This window comes from Molothrus ater, chromosome Z (assembly GCF_012460135.2).
Source record: "Molothrus ater isolate BHLD 08-10-18 breed brown headed cowbird chromosome Z, BPBGC_Mater_1.1, whole genome shotgun sequence".
Taxonomy (NCBI): Eukaryota; Metazoa; Chordata; class Aves; order Passeriformes; family Icteridae; genus Molothrus; species Molothrus ater.
This window is the reverse complement of record NC_050511.2, coordinates 27,273,097-27,289,190: the sequence shown is the minus strand read 5'-3', so window position 1 is coordinate 27,289,190 and position 16,094 is coordinate 27,273,097. Positions and strand designations below refer to the sequence as shown.

The following is a 16,094-nucleotide window of genomic DNA, read 5'->3' as shown; positions in this document are numbered from 1 at the left end:
TGTGATGGAATTTGAAGGCTTCTAGGGGGAAAACTGAACACATCTTGCTGTCACTGTATTTACAGAACTTTTCTTGTACTATAGGGTAGCATACAGGTGAAGGTCCTGACTCTGCGAAGATTTATTTATGGGATGAGCTTATGGCAGGGCAAGTCATCTCAACTGAACCAAGCAAGAGCTCTTATGGTATTGGGAATAAAAGCCCTTCCAGAAGTGGTGCCTTGAATAGTTAGGAATGTGATGAAAGAAAATATTCCTCTGAAACTTCTCATTTATTTCTCTTCTCCTGTCAAATACCCTATAGCAACTGAGGACATGGTGCTAACTCCAAGTTACCTTATTAATCTGAAAATAATCACAGCAGTGGAGGAGTGGGTTATGAACCATTTGCCACCAAAATAAAGGGATATGGATAATTAGGCCATCATAAGACTCTCACATCTTGTACTTTCAGTGAAGCAAATTCTAGGTATATGTAGGGGGTTTTATGACAGATTTTACCCCACTGTAGTAAATATGGTCTGATATTAAGTATTAAGTGGTTATTATTACATCAGATGAGGAACCTGCCACTGGCCTGATTCAGATATCATTTGGGTGGCCAAGAATATAGAGAGAATTATCTAGTAATGATCTGCTGGATTGGGCTCAAACTGCTCTACTTCCAGCTGCTGTGTGTGATCAACTTTCCAAAAATATGGTCTGAGTCAGCTGGTAACTTCTTTCACAGAGTTTTCTTTCAGACTAAGTGACTTGCATCATCTTTTAACTAAAATGAAAACAACCCAATGCTTCACTATTATCCATGTAGGTCGTATACTGCCTTCAACTATTCCTTCTCTTTAGCTGTTGAAGCTTTATTTTCTTATTCTACAAAATAATTAGTGGTGTTTGTTAACCTCAAGTAATTTAGTTGGTACTGTTTCCACCTCTCTTGGAGTCAGAAGGGCATGCTGTGGCATATGGTCAGGATGCTTGGTGGGCTCTGAGCAGTCATTTACTTTCTTGTAATGCAAAGGCCTCTTTAGTCTGACACTTGTGCTGCTGTCAAAAGCAATGAGGGTCAGCAGTTGTGGTGACAAACTAGTTTTGACAAGCTTAATGACCCCAATAAAGAAAAGTCTGCAGCTTGGATAGCAACTGCAGGATAATTGGTTAGCTCAGCCAAACAAGAAACATGTTAAAATCCCAGATCCTCTCTGGCAGGCCAATTACACCATTCAACAAGAGGTGGAAGGTTGCCATTAGCTTCTAAAGTGATACAAAAGCATCAGTAGGCTGTATTTCAATCAATTTAGTTTGCTGTGATGGGATATCAGGAAACTGAAGGAAACAACAGCCTTTCAAACAGTGTTCATGCTATACATTGTAGAAACCAAAGACAAATCTTCATAATAGCCTTTAGACATTTATGGACAATAGTGTCTTGCAACGTTGCAGGTAAGTATGTGTATGTTGATTCAGCTAGATGCAAAGGACTTATTCAGGCTTTCCCTGGGTTTTCAGACTGTAGAGCAAAGCAACCAAATTGAAGAAATTAAGTAATGTAAATAACAAATTACCAACTGGCATGCAGTTAATGGAGAGTGTTAATGTTTGATCTAAACATATCTTTTTATAAAGAGAACACAACTACTATAGGGACATAGCCACAACATCAGCATCTCATAATTACAGTGTATGCTGTCAATGAACATCAAAATGTCACTGCTAGCAGAGCTAGCAAAAGTTATCAGATCTGCAGGCTTCTTTTAAGTAAACACTGATGCAGGCAGGAAAAGAATCCATATGGCCATCTTACCAGCAATATTATCATCACCAACATTCTTCTTCATTTCTGGGTTCTAGTTCCCCCTCTGAGTTGCAATGTTGAAAGTAAATAAACTAATCCCTCACTTTTTCTGCAAATTGTCAGTTTTCTAGGGGATGCACAAGTTTCCAGTTCAGCGCACCCTCTTTGAGTTATCTTCAAGGTCTGAAACTCAATTGATCTTCAAAGATAAACCATTCCAGTTTCAATGCTTTATTAGTATATAAGATAGAAAAGGAAGAATACAGATACCACAGGTGTTTTCCACAGTTCTGCTGGTATGACTGGAGACAGGAAGTGCTCAGTCCAGCATGATCCATCCTGAGCCTGCCCATTCACTTCAGCTTCTTGGTTCTTCCAGATCTCTAAAACCATGCCAGTTTTCCCTCACTCTTCATTCCCTCCTTCCCACACACTCTTCTTGTTACCTGAAGGTTCTTCAGGTTGTTACCTGAAAATAATCAGGCCTCTCTATTTATGGAGTTATTAATTACAAATGCTTATCAAATTTATCAATCCACTTAATATATTTGTAATATAAATACCAGATTTCCTTACCCTGCCTTTGGACATCTGTCTAGCAAAATGGTAACCTTTTCCATTAAACTTACTTTGAAACAGGAACTCCAAAGAGGTGAAGTGCAATAAAGCTCTTCTGCTGTGTTTTTAACTGATTTTCTGGCATACATCAACATGCACTTTTAGCATTGCACTTGATTAGGAAATGAGCATAATCCAGGCTCAGAGTTAGTATTCTCTTTCAATTAGCTCATGTAAGCTTCATCTGCTATTCATTCCCAATTAGTTCTCATGTTGTGTACTTATCTGCTTTTTATCATCTGCCTTTGTGTTAATGGTAAAAACAATTAAAATAGAGAATATGGTTTGTATTGTCAGTTAAGAAAAACCAAGCACAATGACTTTGTTCAACAGTGCAAAAATAGCTCTGTTGTAGATTCTCTAAAACATCCTTTCACTGTGGGAAAAGATGAGAAAAAAAATGCTTAACTTCACAAGGATAGTTACTTACTGAGTCATCCTTTTATTTTCCTTTGATGAATTTTGAAGCTTTTTTATCCTTGTTCTAAGAAAATTGCACAGCTCATCCCTTGTGCATCTGAATCTGCAGATATTTGGGTTTTGTGTTCTCTTTGGCTGTACTCACAAAGCAATAAAACTTAGCCACAGTCTAAAACGTCCTCTGGGTGTTCCACAACCAGTTGTGGTGTCAGACAAAACACTTAAATGAATCAAGTCTAGTAACTCACTGATTGAACACTTCACTTGAAAAAGGGCATTTGTACTTACCCTTAGCAATTATGCCATGTGTACTGATCTTATTTTTCTTCCTGGCCCTGTTTTGTGCATCTCATTCTTCTTCTTGGCCCTGCATGTTTTGGACTGGCTTCTCTCATCCTAGCTTTGGATTCATTCCCAAGGTGTTTTGCTTCTGTAAATCCTTTGAAGCTTCCCTTGAAAATTATCAATTTCATGATAGGAACAAAATCATTACATAATATTAACAAAACCATTGCATTTATCAAGGCTTGTGATTATTCCACTGACACCCTACATTTATTGCTGAATTCCTGTATTCACTCTTTCTTGCCCTTCTTCTCTAATGATCACCTAAGGTTTATTATAACTGAAACCTCAGTTACATGGTGAGAACCACTTCTGTGTAAGATGTGTAAGACCACATCCCTCAACTTTTTTATTAGCTTATTCCTCAACTTTTCCCGTATTAAATTTTTCATTGTTGAACAGCTTTTTTGGCTCAGCTGAGGGAACTATTTTGCATTTATTACTCACAGTCCCTTCACCACAGCTGTTTTGTCACAAGGATTTTGTTTGCATAAGACAGCATCTCAGTAGATGGGACCAAAATCCCCTGTTTTATGAGTGACTCAAACAAGTACAGGGATCCATGTAGTTTTGCATTACCTTGTCTTCTGGTTTTGGAAACTTGAATCTTTTTATACCATCTGTGTGGCAGAAGAAATAACCCTGTAGTGAGTCAGAAAATACTGGCATTGGCGTTTTCTTGAGCCAGAAGCTGTTGGCTGCTGAGCTCTTTAGAAAAAAAAATCATATTGTGCCCTAACCAGAGTTTTAGCAGCAGCGAGTGTGTGCCAGCAGCTCTGCAGAGCACAGTCGAACTCCAAGCCTTGCCTGGTTGTTCAGAGTGTGTTCTGTGTACTCAGCCTTGCTCTGAACCCCAAGTCCTGCCCCTGGTAACCAGACACATCTGTTGATTTAGATATAGCCCTGCCTCCTTCCAAACCAAGGTCTAACCCAAACATTTGTGCTCCCAGATTCTGCATCACATTGTTATCTCCAGCAGCCTTAACTCACTGGGGACAGTCTGAGTGAAGTGGCTGCATTTGTCCTGAGCACAGCCGTGGTCCAGCCAGGCTCGTGGCTCTACCCTGGCACAGCCATGGTCCAGCCAGGCTCGTGGCCCTACCCTGGCCAGGCCTTGCCTGCAATACAGCCCCAAATACCTTCACAGTGTGATTTCTGCTGACTCCAAATGTTTTCCGCTATCTGCTGTGAGGGCATGTCTGCAGGAGGTTCTGGTGCATGTAAATTGACTTGCAGGTCGTGCAGGATGTACTCAACTTGTTGGAACCAAGGGATGAACTTTGCTGGCATTAAATGGAATGTCACAAAGCTGTAAGCTCTAGCCATTACATGAAATTCATGGTAATTAATTTCTATGTTGTTTTGGGGGGGGGGGGGTTGTTTGTTTGTTTGTTTGTTTGTTTGTTTGTTTTTTGTTTGTTTGGTTGGTTTGTTTTTTCTTTTTCTTGTGTTGAGAGGGAGGAGGAAGAGGAGGAGCAGCAGCCTGGTTTTCTTTCCTGTTGTATGTACATATTGATTCTTTGCATTTGGGTACACTGCACCTAAAGGAGGAAAATAACATCTAAGAGTACATATTTTCTTTTTTGGGCTGTTTTTACTGTCATGGGATCTCAGAAAAAATCTTTCCTAGTTTGACAAGGCACAAACAGGCAAGAAAATTTGGTGTCCTCGAAGGAAGATGGTGCCTATTTCTGCTATTGGCATTCCTTTTGATTTCTGTCTTTCCCATCAAATTATCTATTAAATCCTTTCATTTTAAATTCAAAGCATAATATTTCGATTTTAGTAAATGCTCCTGCAAAGAAAGAGTAAACAGTAAGCAACACTTATACCTTGTCCAACCTTTAGCCTCTTCCATTGGTTTTCTTATCCCTAACTCAGACCCATCAATAAGTTCTGTTGGTTGTTTTGAAAATTATTTTGCTTATGAAGCCACACCGCACTGAAGAACTGCATTGCCATTACATGAATTCTTGTCACCATCTTCTCACAGTCATAGGTTGTTTGCTTCACATTCACATGGCCTTCTGTCTTGCCCTTTTGAATCTGGAGAGCTTGCTCACCAGGTGGGTTTCTGTAAGCTCTCGTAGTTCTCTTTTTAATGCACAGGCTTATAAAATGTGGGAGTATTGTCTGAATTGTCATGAATTTTGAGATTTAGTTGCAGATAGTCAGAAGCATATCTTCCACTGAACAAATTCAATGAAGCAAAAAAGCTTCTTTCTGCCTTTATTCTTATTACACTTCCCAGCAGGGCAGAAGATTAAGGAATGCATACTCCAGATCCGAAAAGAATTTCTAATTTATGTTCTTTCTCAATAAAATACATGGCTTAATCCTTTCTTTAAAGCTTTATTTCTTTCTTTCTTGCCTTTTTTTTTTTTTAACTAATTGAACAAACAGGCCCTAATTGAAGAAAAGCTGAGAGTGTTAAGCAGTCAAGAACAGAAAACAGTTACTGGTCTGAAAAGTGCATTTTGAATGTTGCTGGAAATCTTTATGTGATTTACTCATGGGGCAAGAAATAAACCTCCTTGACTGTTTCATATTGTGATAGACCCCTGCTGATTAAAATGCAAGCACTTTTGCCTCATTTTCCACAACTGTTTTTTTTCTGTGAGTGGTTTGTGTTTTGCCCTGAAAAGATAGCTGTGTAAGTAGCTCTGCTCAGAACAGGAGAAAGTGAGGGTTTTAAATGTTGAATTGTATTATTGATTTCCCCTTTAGCGGGGGACAAAGAGGGAAGAAGAGGTAAGGCTACATTGCTAAACAGCTCAAATACATTTCACTCTAATATTCTGTTTTTTTAGTTTAAATTACCTATTACATATCAGAGTGCAGAGGCAAGTTCTTGATATGACTTTTAGTCTTTGATATGACTAGTTCAGCAGAATCCTACTGTTAATGCCCTTAAAGGTGCTGCAGAGCAATTCAGCCAGCTACATTATGAGTTAAGGCTTTATAATTATCTTGGCTTATGACCTAAGGATTAAGAAACTACTTGTAATTCTACATTCCTTGCATATTCGGAATTCTCACTGACTTTAGTGAAAGTGGGGTATATTTAAGTAATGCAGAATTAGGACCTGGTTATTATGACAGAACTGTTTGAGTATGGGCTGGCAGTAATGCAGCCGTGCTAAGATTGTTTAAGAATTCACCTTTGCCCCGTTTTAATTTGCTTAAGCTTCTGCTGAATAGTAGATCTTGCAGAGTTTGCTGGTCCAGATTTTTTCAGTAGCCATAGATACTAATCTGGATACTTTTCAATAAAGCACCAATAAATCTGATCTAAAAGTAATGGAGTTGTTTTAAAAGTTCTGGAATTCAGAAAATAAGCATCAAATGTGAATTTTCTTTACTTTCTAATTATTTAGCTTTGGGGTTTGTGGAGTGGCTTTTAGGTATTACAGAGCATATTTTGATTAGTTATGCTTCCGAGTGTTTCAGTGAGTGCATTACAACTGTAACCCCAAATTAGCCATTTCAAGTACCAGAAAATGTTGAATATTTACTGATGTATATAGCCTTGAATGTATCTTCAGTGTGATTTACTTGCATACGAATAGTTAAAAGTATCACAAGGTAGTATATTCTTGTTTGCTTCTTATGTACAATTATCAGGATTAAAACTTCTCATAAATATCTGTGAGATGGCATTATCATGGTAGAGGGTAAGTATTAAGAAATAGAGGTAGAAGAAATAAGTATGCTTCATGTCTCTTTTCCTTAAGGATGGAAATTTGAAATTAGTAATATAGTTAGAGGATAGCCAAGTAGTTCTTATAGCTATGTATACAAGTATACTAGATGGCCATAGCTATAAAGATTCACATGTTATATTTTAAGGGAAGAAATCTGCTAAAAAGCAGTGCAACAAGTAAAATTTTGAAATACTACCTATAAAGTTTTGGTCACCATGGCACATTTGTTATAAATCATAATTACTGGCAGAGGTTCTGCCAGAGTGTAACAGAAACAGTCCTTTCTCCATTATGAACTGAGTGGAACATGAATACACCATGAATTGAATAGTTTGAACTTAGTAATTCCATAAGAAACATTCTAGAAGCACTATCTCTTTGATGGAAAAGAGTCAAATAAATTTTGACATATGAAATTTGCAAAAAATTTTCTCCCCTGATGAGGTTGTTGTTGCATAATGCAGAATATCAGACTTTTTGGTGCTTGAAATCAAACAGTGTGCTTCCCATGTATACTTATGCAAGAGCATACTTTGAGAGAGGTGCTTCTCAAACCATTACATACTAGCACAGTTTAATCCTATAGTTATTTTCACTATTAGGTATTCTACTTATATGTGTAAAAATTTTGTTTATGTTGGAGGTTACATATGATTGAGCCAATTTGGCAGATGAAAATAGTGCAGCATGTATGTAAATATTGTAGTAAAAGTAAGAGAATTGCCTTTTTAGTATATGGTTTGCTGCATTTTTTTAGTGAAACTTAAACTTCTAAATTCAAGTCCATGTTTGGCCATGCAAATTTCCTTCTACTAATGATGCCACTTCCTGTATACATTGTGCTTTTTGTCTCAGGCGCTTCAAGCTGAACATTGCTTAATGCAAACAAGTAACACATTAAATTATGCCTTATGCTTTTGCTTTAACAAAATCACTTTAACCAGGCCCTTTAAATTATATCAGTGTCAGTTTGCCAAAAGTGGAGCCAGTCAAGTTGTTTTTTTTCCTGGCATAACAAAAGTACATAATTTCTTTGCACATTAAGTTTGCATTTGCAGAGATGTTCCACTGTATCCTGGTGTATTTTCTACTGTATCTTTGGCATGTTTGCATTTGAGTGCAAATGCTGCACTTGGGAACTATCAAATGGATCTCTTACTGCCCATTTTGCTCTTGACAGTGATCTAGTAGTTTTTTTTAATTAAAAAAAACCCCAAAAAACAACCCAAACTAAGAAAGTTAAGGTTTGACTATTTAAATAATAGAGTTTGCCAAGAGACCCTGTGCCAGATAGCAGCTGGCCTTGTGTACATTTTCTGGGACTAAAAAGAACCTCATACCCTGATTTATAGAACACTGTATTGAAAGTTTTACAGTATCAGCTGTGAGCTATGCACCATAAGTGAGAATTTACTGAGAACTGTCTTAGTGCTTTTCTGCCTATAGTAATCTTTATCTCTGAAAAAGTGGCAACTGGGTGTTAATATTTTCAAATAACTGTAAGAAAAAATACTTTGTTAGTGTCTGTAGAACAGCATGCATGTTTGTTTCAGTTTTTCAGTCCTGATATGAATGTTTATAAATAGGATAGGACAGGATGGGATGTAATGGAATACTCTTATTTCTATGATATAAATAGATATTTGTATGATGTTATTATTTATAGAAAACAGAATGAATCATATATGATAATCTTGACATGGAGTATGGTGAGGAAGAATCCTCAAAACAGTTTATTTCCCATTTCAACTTCCTGGTTTCAGAGCTTCCTGGTTACTTATTCCTTTTTTCCCTAGTGTAATAGAGATCAGATTTTAGTCCTTTGTGAAATTCACAAAGAGCAAATTCTAAACCTACAGAATCTTCTCAGTGAGAATGTGATTTACACTACTGCATCTCCATATTTGAAAGCCTATGGTCTCAATTATAGTGTATCTCTGACATGAAATCCTGTAGAGAACAGAACCACAGAAGTGAGATGTAGCTACATACCTGAAAGGAAATAGCTGGTTTTTTAGTTGACAAAAGGTTGTTTAGTTTTTGCATGTCTATACGAAGGAAAAATTATTCAAATGCACAGGGCTTCTCTGGGGCTTAATGATAATAGTAGCTACCTTAGCAGTGAACAACTTTTAATAGAGAAAGCTGCATGATTACAGATGATAGCTTCAGTTACTTGAGACTCAAAGACAACCTTTTAGAAAAGCCAAAGAGGAAGAGAAAGAAAGGAGTAAAACCGGGGTGGGGGTAGGGGGAAAGAAAAAAGCAAGCACATTCTTCTAAAAGGAAGCAAAGAAAGAATTCCCAAAATGTTCATTTTTCCTCTAATAGTTTCCGTACCATATGGTTTTTGAATCAGTAGCAGCTGATGTATTCAGTAATAGTTCCTTTTGAAGACACTTGTCATAATATTTACCTTCTCTACAGCAACAGAAATAGCTTCTGAGGCTGAAATGGCCATGCTTACTAAGACTGATGAAAACAAGAGACATTACCATGGTGAATGAATCTCTTGACACCATTCTTTCAGGGATAAATAACATCAATTGCACTGTGTTTAATTTCAACAGAGATATTTGTATCCTTAGGCATAGTGTTACTTAGAAAATAAGGTTACATTGTGCCACAGATCTCTAGAACATGAAAAGTATGAAGGCTTCTGGAGATCTGATATGAAAAGGAAAAAAAGAACATGTTACATTTATCAAAAACACAAGAATAAACAAGCCATCTGTAAAGAAATAGTGTGGTAGGCAGGGACAGTTACTTACTCACATACCTCTTCTTCTTGCACTGCAATTTGATGCCATCCTTTGTCCACTGTCCTAACAGACCTGACATCAGAATACCGATCTCCCTGGAAAGGAGATTAAAAGTAAATTTTATTGAGACGCTCAAATAATCTGTCTATATACAGAAATAGTCAAGTGTGTGCAGTGTGACCAAAAAAGTGAGAATTCTTCAAAGGGAATGAAGAAACTAGCCTCTCATGTGCATCTGTCTGAAAAAGTAGCCTGATTCAGTTTCCCATGTGAACCATCTGTCGATTTTTGATCTGTACTGATATGTCCTCTTTTCCATTGATTTCATTGCCTGTATAGGAGCATGTGACTCTTCTTAAAAATACCTAAAAAGATGGATGCATTGGAAAACAGAAGTCAGATTAGGATATAGTCTATTAATCTTGTTCAATCCCTCTACACACACAAAAAAGCATTATGTCATGCTGCTTAGTCAGAAGCTCTTAAAATGTGAGCCTTATGGTTGTGTGCACAGACTAGTCCCATAAGTCTTACATCTGAATCTACTCATATGAACTTTATTCTACATCTATTGAGTATAATAAACATGTTAACTTAGGGTAGGAAGTACAACGAAGCTAAATAACAAATTACTTTAGATTTTGTCATGGTCTGTAATTATCTTTTGTTCGCATTTATATTTATGCATGCTGGATCATAAAATTTAAGGAATCTACCAGAAAAACATGAAGTGAGGATATTGTGGTGAAAGGAACCTTTTTTTTTTTTTTAAGAGGAATGAAAAAGTAATTACCTATAGACCAAATTGTCATTGAAAGACTGGGTAAAGAAATATCTCCTATAATCTGTGTAACGCATATAAACATAATCTGTCATTATTTACTGGAACAATAACTTCCAAGACATTGAATAATTTCATAAGTCTAAGGGTAAAAGCAAAAATAAATGCCAGGCTGTGCATAGTTTTGAGGAAAATATATGACTTTATATAAGCTAGTGCATTCACCAAAGCATTCAGATACCACATTAATGTTCTAACACACCAATGTGTTCTGTTCAGATAGGCACTAAGGTGAAGTGCTGCTCTGAATGCTACATTTTCCCCATTTAAACACTTCAAGGGTTAAAAGCACAATACTCATTTTGCTTTAGATGAACCTGGGCCTTTAAATCTCAGCTGTGGCTGCAGCCTCCTTCTCAGTGAGTGCCTGATGTCAGCAGTTTGAATGATGTCTGACACTAATTATGTGCATTCACAAGATTGCTAGGCTGGAGAGTCTAGGGATATAAAAAGCTTTTTAAAAGGTTTTCACATGAGGTCTTACTCTCATTTTTTTGGAAACACTTCTTTTGCAGAGCGGCACCCTGCTAATACTGTTGAGGAAGGAAAATGGTTACACGGCGATTAATTAATGCTTGAAATGCATTGGTTTTGTTTGAAAGCCCTATAAGGAACAGCTTTTACATCTGTTTTTGTGATAAATACAAAGCTGTGGAGAGATACCTTGTCCTTGTCATACCACCTGCCTTGATGCTGACACAGAAGAACCTATATGGTCAGCATTTCAAAGCATTCAAAATTAAGTGGCAGATGGACATTGCTAAATAATTAATATGCCTTTTAGCTGCTAATGAATCTTAGAAAATGCTGCATGGCTATTGAGTAATTCAAAGATTTGTTTTGGGACCTTATGTATACACAACTCTAGATTTATTTTTTCCTAGATAGTTTTTAAGAATACCATTCCTTCCATTTGCACATATGCATTCATGTATGACAGCATTTCCTGAAATCTAGGAATGGCTTATATTTTTATTGAGATATCTCCCTTCAAAGTTTAAGATTTAAAATTTCTGCTTGTCATGCTTATGGTCAGTTTACAAATATTACAAAAGTAAGCAAGTCAAGCAGCTTGTCAAGCCAATCTCAGACAGTGATTTGCTTGCAAACCAGGTATGGATCAATACATTATATGAGTCAATACAGTGTTCTGGGGTAGGTGTCCCTCTCTTCTTCCAAGTAACAAATGTTAGAATGAAAGAAAATAACTTCCAAGCTGTGCCAGGGAGGGATTAAATTTGATATTAGCAAAAAATTCTTCACTGAAAAAGTTGTCAAGCATTGGAAGAGACTGCTCAGGTCAGTGGTAGAGTCACCATCCCTGGAGATAATAAGAAGACTTGTAGATGTGGTGCTTGGTGACATGGTTTAGTCGTGGATTTGGCAGTGCTGGGGTAATGGCTGGGCTCGATCTGAAGGGTCTTTTCCAACGTAAAAAAGTCCATAGTTCTATGATTTTAAGTTTTTTGTATTAAATTTTATTAGAAGGGCACATACTAGATGTAGAGTACTTCACTTGTTCTCAGAATAGTGGTCCTAAGTAGTTAAACAAAGTTTGTACTTTTAACATGGACTAGTAGAGAAACAGATACTGAGAATATCCCATTGACAGAGATGATCTCATTGCTTTTCCTGGATTATCGCATTATCAAAAGGCACATAGTAAATCAGCCAAATGCAAAGAAATGTAAGCAGAAATGAAGTCATATAGCTTATAATTACAATATGAGAAATTGTGCCTAGAAAAAAGTCTGAGTTGGAATTTAATCCTACCAACTGTTACCAAAACCCTCTGTAAAATGCTATGACTTAAAGAAGGCTAGGATGATCCTGGAATAAGTAAAAAAGGGAGTTTTATTCATGTTACCTGAACACCTAACATTGGTAGGTCTCCACTGAAATATTGATAATGTATTTTATATCCCAGCAGAATATGCAGAAGTAGTCAGAAGGGGACCAAATCATATTGTGTGAGTTTTTAGAGCATGTGTCTATGTGGTCATGTGCAATCAGTCCTGCATTAATGTGGGTTTGCCATGCATTGAGTGGCAAAAAAAAAAAAGAGCTGAGTATGATTTGAGCTGTATATCTTTGAAACTGCTGGTTTTCTTACCTGTGTGGATACAAGGGGAAAAATCCAGTCCCACAGTTATGGTACCATGTATCCTTGGACACCACTGGTGTCCATTGCGCTTAATGAAAAAGAGGTATGGAAGGTAGAGATGTGTATTATTTTATTTTGGTTTTTCATGGAAAGTATTTTTGCTAGGTTAAATTTTCTTATCTTGTTGACCTTTTAAAATCAGTGAGGAATTTCTCCCCTCTGATATGTATCTTAGTTTCTGGGTGCACATTTTTCTTCTCATTTTGCATCATGAAATGTTCCCCATGACTGACAGGTTACTAAGCCAAATGAGCTGGTATTTCCCAACTCTGGGCATGCATTTGAACCACTTGGTTAATATGTCCTCTGTGTGTACTTAGGGTTGGCTTGACTTCCCCCAAGTCAGATTGGCAGAGATTTGAATAGTTCTTCACTGCTCCATCAAGCTCTTGCCATATCAAACTTTCTGAGGTCATTTGGATGTAGCTCATGTGTTTCCCTATACCAGAGCCTTTCGAAGGGGCTCTCAGTCTCTTTTGCTTCTTGCCTGAGACATGCATTCAGTTTTACTGAAGAAAAAATAAATTCTGTCCCTGAAGTATCTAGGTTTGTTACTGAGATTTTGTGTGGACAATAGCTAGCTCTTGTACATAGAAAGCCAGCTGCTGCAATTTAGTGGTTATAGGCAGACTAATGTTTAGCAAAATCAAATTTAAAAAGGAAAACTAACCCTCTCCCAGTAAGCTTAGAGACAGACCAGATGAGGAACATGTAATTAAATGTATTCATTGTAATATCCCATAAATATTTTCTCACACATGACAATGGAGAAGGGAAATGCTGATTCTTCACCGTTCAAAAAATAAAAGATGATCCTTTGCCACAAACAGTGATGCTTAGAAATATTTGCAGATCACTGTATAACTGTTTCAGATGAAAAAAGATATTAAAAGCCAAAACTTGAGGAGAGTAACATTATATTGTATACTGGATTAAACATTTCTGTAAAATGAAGTATTGTTCAGGTGTCAGTATTTCTAAAAGTAATTCATTTCCTTTCATTTTTTGGAGGTTTGGAATCAATTTTGAAGGAAGTCTGAGAAAGCATTGTGTATAGGGAGAAAGCAAATACTTTTGATATGTATAAATTGTTTAAGAGAAGGTTAAATTACTTGATAACAGAAAATACCTCGAATAAAAAAAAGTTACTTTTTACATTGCTTATAATGTTAATACAGCAGAAGAATGACAAAAGAAAATATACTGCCTTGGTGCTGAAGCAAAACCTATTCAGACAGGAAAACGTGAATATATTTAATACCTGATATTATTAGATACTGGATTAAGAAGAAGCTATGTTGACTGTGTTTCACTTTTATATGAAGGCTGCATACTTTTCAGCAAATGTATCAGAGCTCAGACAGATGTCTGCCAGAACAAGTTCTTCAATCCTTGCTATACTAGTGATCAACTGAGATAATCAGAACAGTTCCTTTTGCAGAGAAAACTGACTAATTTCTTTGTCACTTGGCCACTGACTATCTGCTACTGAAGTACTCACACAGGCATTACCATGCTGTTCTACAGTTCAAAAGTCTAAATGTATTACATGAATTCCAGTAAGGGCTCAGAAATGTATGGTGCATCCAGCAGGGCTTTTTGTGTTGCACAGATTATTTTATATAACTTATGAAATTATATTGTCATTTTACAGGAGGGTTGTTTGGTATGCTGAACATCATCTCTGTGTGAACAAGGATGAACAGTGCACTCATGAGAACATGAATGTTTTAAAGTCATAAAACTGTGATTTTTTTCTGTTGATATGCTTTACCATTCCCTTTAAATATATTGTTTCTTCCTTTTCATAATTGTCCTTATAAAAGCAGAAAGTAAACATGAACATATTTTAAAAAGGACTTTAGGAAGTACAGAGAGGAATTTTCCATATGAGCTACTTAATGGTTTCAATTTGCATGCAGCAGTAAAAATAGAAGCTCAGTAACTGATTTCTGTATTGCAGTTTAGGAAAACATTGCACAATTAATTTCACGTAAGATTTGCAAAAAGTCTGGTTTAATCAGGATATGTTTGGGATTGTTAAACAGATTCAGAATGCCAAGGTATGCCATATACTTAAGTGACTACAACAGTTAATACCTTAGAAAACTATGAGTCCCATTTCTAAAACATTTATCAACTACTTGACTTTTTTTCCCCCATAAGTGATCCTGTCTTGTCTGTTATACTTTCACTGAAATATTTTTATCCAGATAGAAAGTATGTTCTGTGTTGTTGAGAAGATTATCTTTTCATTCCTTTTGTCTTAAGGACCCAAGGCTTTAAGAAATTTGATTTATAGAAGAAACATTCATTAACTGTTAGTAAGGATGGTTGTCTTAATAATACAGGCTTGTAGATTGTTTTGCTAGAATGACCTTTCCAGCAATACACATCTATATATTGCCTTGTTAATAGGCCAGACAGTAATTTAAGGCTGTGGGGGGAAGAGGGAACTGTCCTTTCTTCCAATTTATACTGAGCAATGCAGAAGTCTTCAGAAATAATAATTCTAAAATCTGTATGTTAAGATTCCCCAGTTCTGCTTACTTAAACATTTCTGCCTATCTAAAATTAATGGTAATTTTACAGCCATATAAATAATATTTACATGTTTAAATTCATTTACATACTTAAAAATTCAAAGTTTAATAACCTGCAAAATAAACAAAACAGAATCATGTTTCTACAACTTGTTCTTTGGTCTGAGTTGTACCCTATAAAATTAATGACTTCTTGAGATACTAAAATTATTCTCATGTACAGCATAGTTACAGTCATTAGAATGTATGTTTGTTCTTTAATGATGTTAATACAAAATAATAACTTGTCTGTATAAGATAGGCTAATCAGTAGATTTCTTTCTCATTTTAACAGATGTGGTCTTGAATTATTTTAGTTCTTGAGGGTCATTTTTTGAAGGCTCAAAACTGAAAGAGTGCAATTTTATTAGATGTTAGGAAGAGATTTACTGTGAGACCCTGGCACAGGTTGCCCAGAGAAGTTGTCTCAGCCCTGAAAGCATTCAAGCCAAGGCTGGATAGAGCATTGAGTAGCCTGTTCTAACAGGTCTACCTACTCCTGGCAGGGGGGTTGGAACTAAAAGATCTTTTAGATCCTTTCCAACCCAAACCATTCTATAATTGCACAGCTTTTGTGATTAATTTCTTATATCCGTTTTTTAGCTCCCATGTTTTTATGCCGTCTCCACTCTTTACTTTTTCCTAGAGAAAAAGTGATGTTTTTATCAAGGCAATTTTAAGATATATTGGTGTATCTTATTTTTTTTATCCTGTAATATTTTCTAAAAATATATCCTTAAAAGCAAAAATATTTCTACTGTTGCAACTATGTTTTGTATGCATGCTAAAGCTCTGTAAACATAAAGGTGACACTATTTAAAAGCATAAATTAATGTTCAGTGATCAAAACTGGATAATCCGAAAAG

At 36.2% G+C, this 16,094-nt stretch overlaps 1 protein-coding gene across 1 annotated transcript in view; it reads left to right on the top strand.

Annotated features, from left to right (window-relative positions):
• The window catches only part of GLIS3 (GLIS family zinc finger 3), a 123,847-nt gene that overhangs the window by 60,278 nt on the left and 47,475 nt on the right, over positions 1-16,094 (top strand). The window lies entirely within an intron of this gene.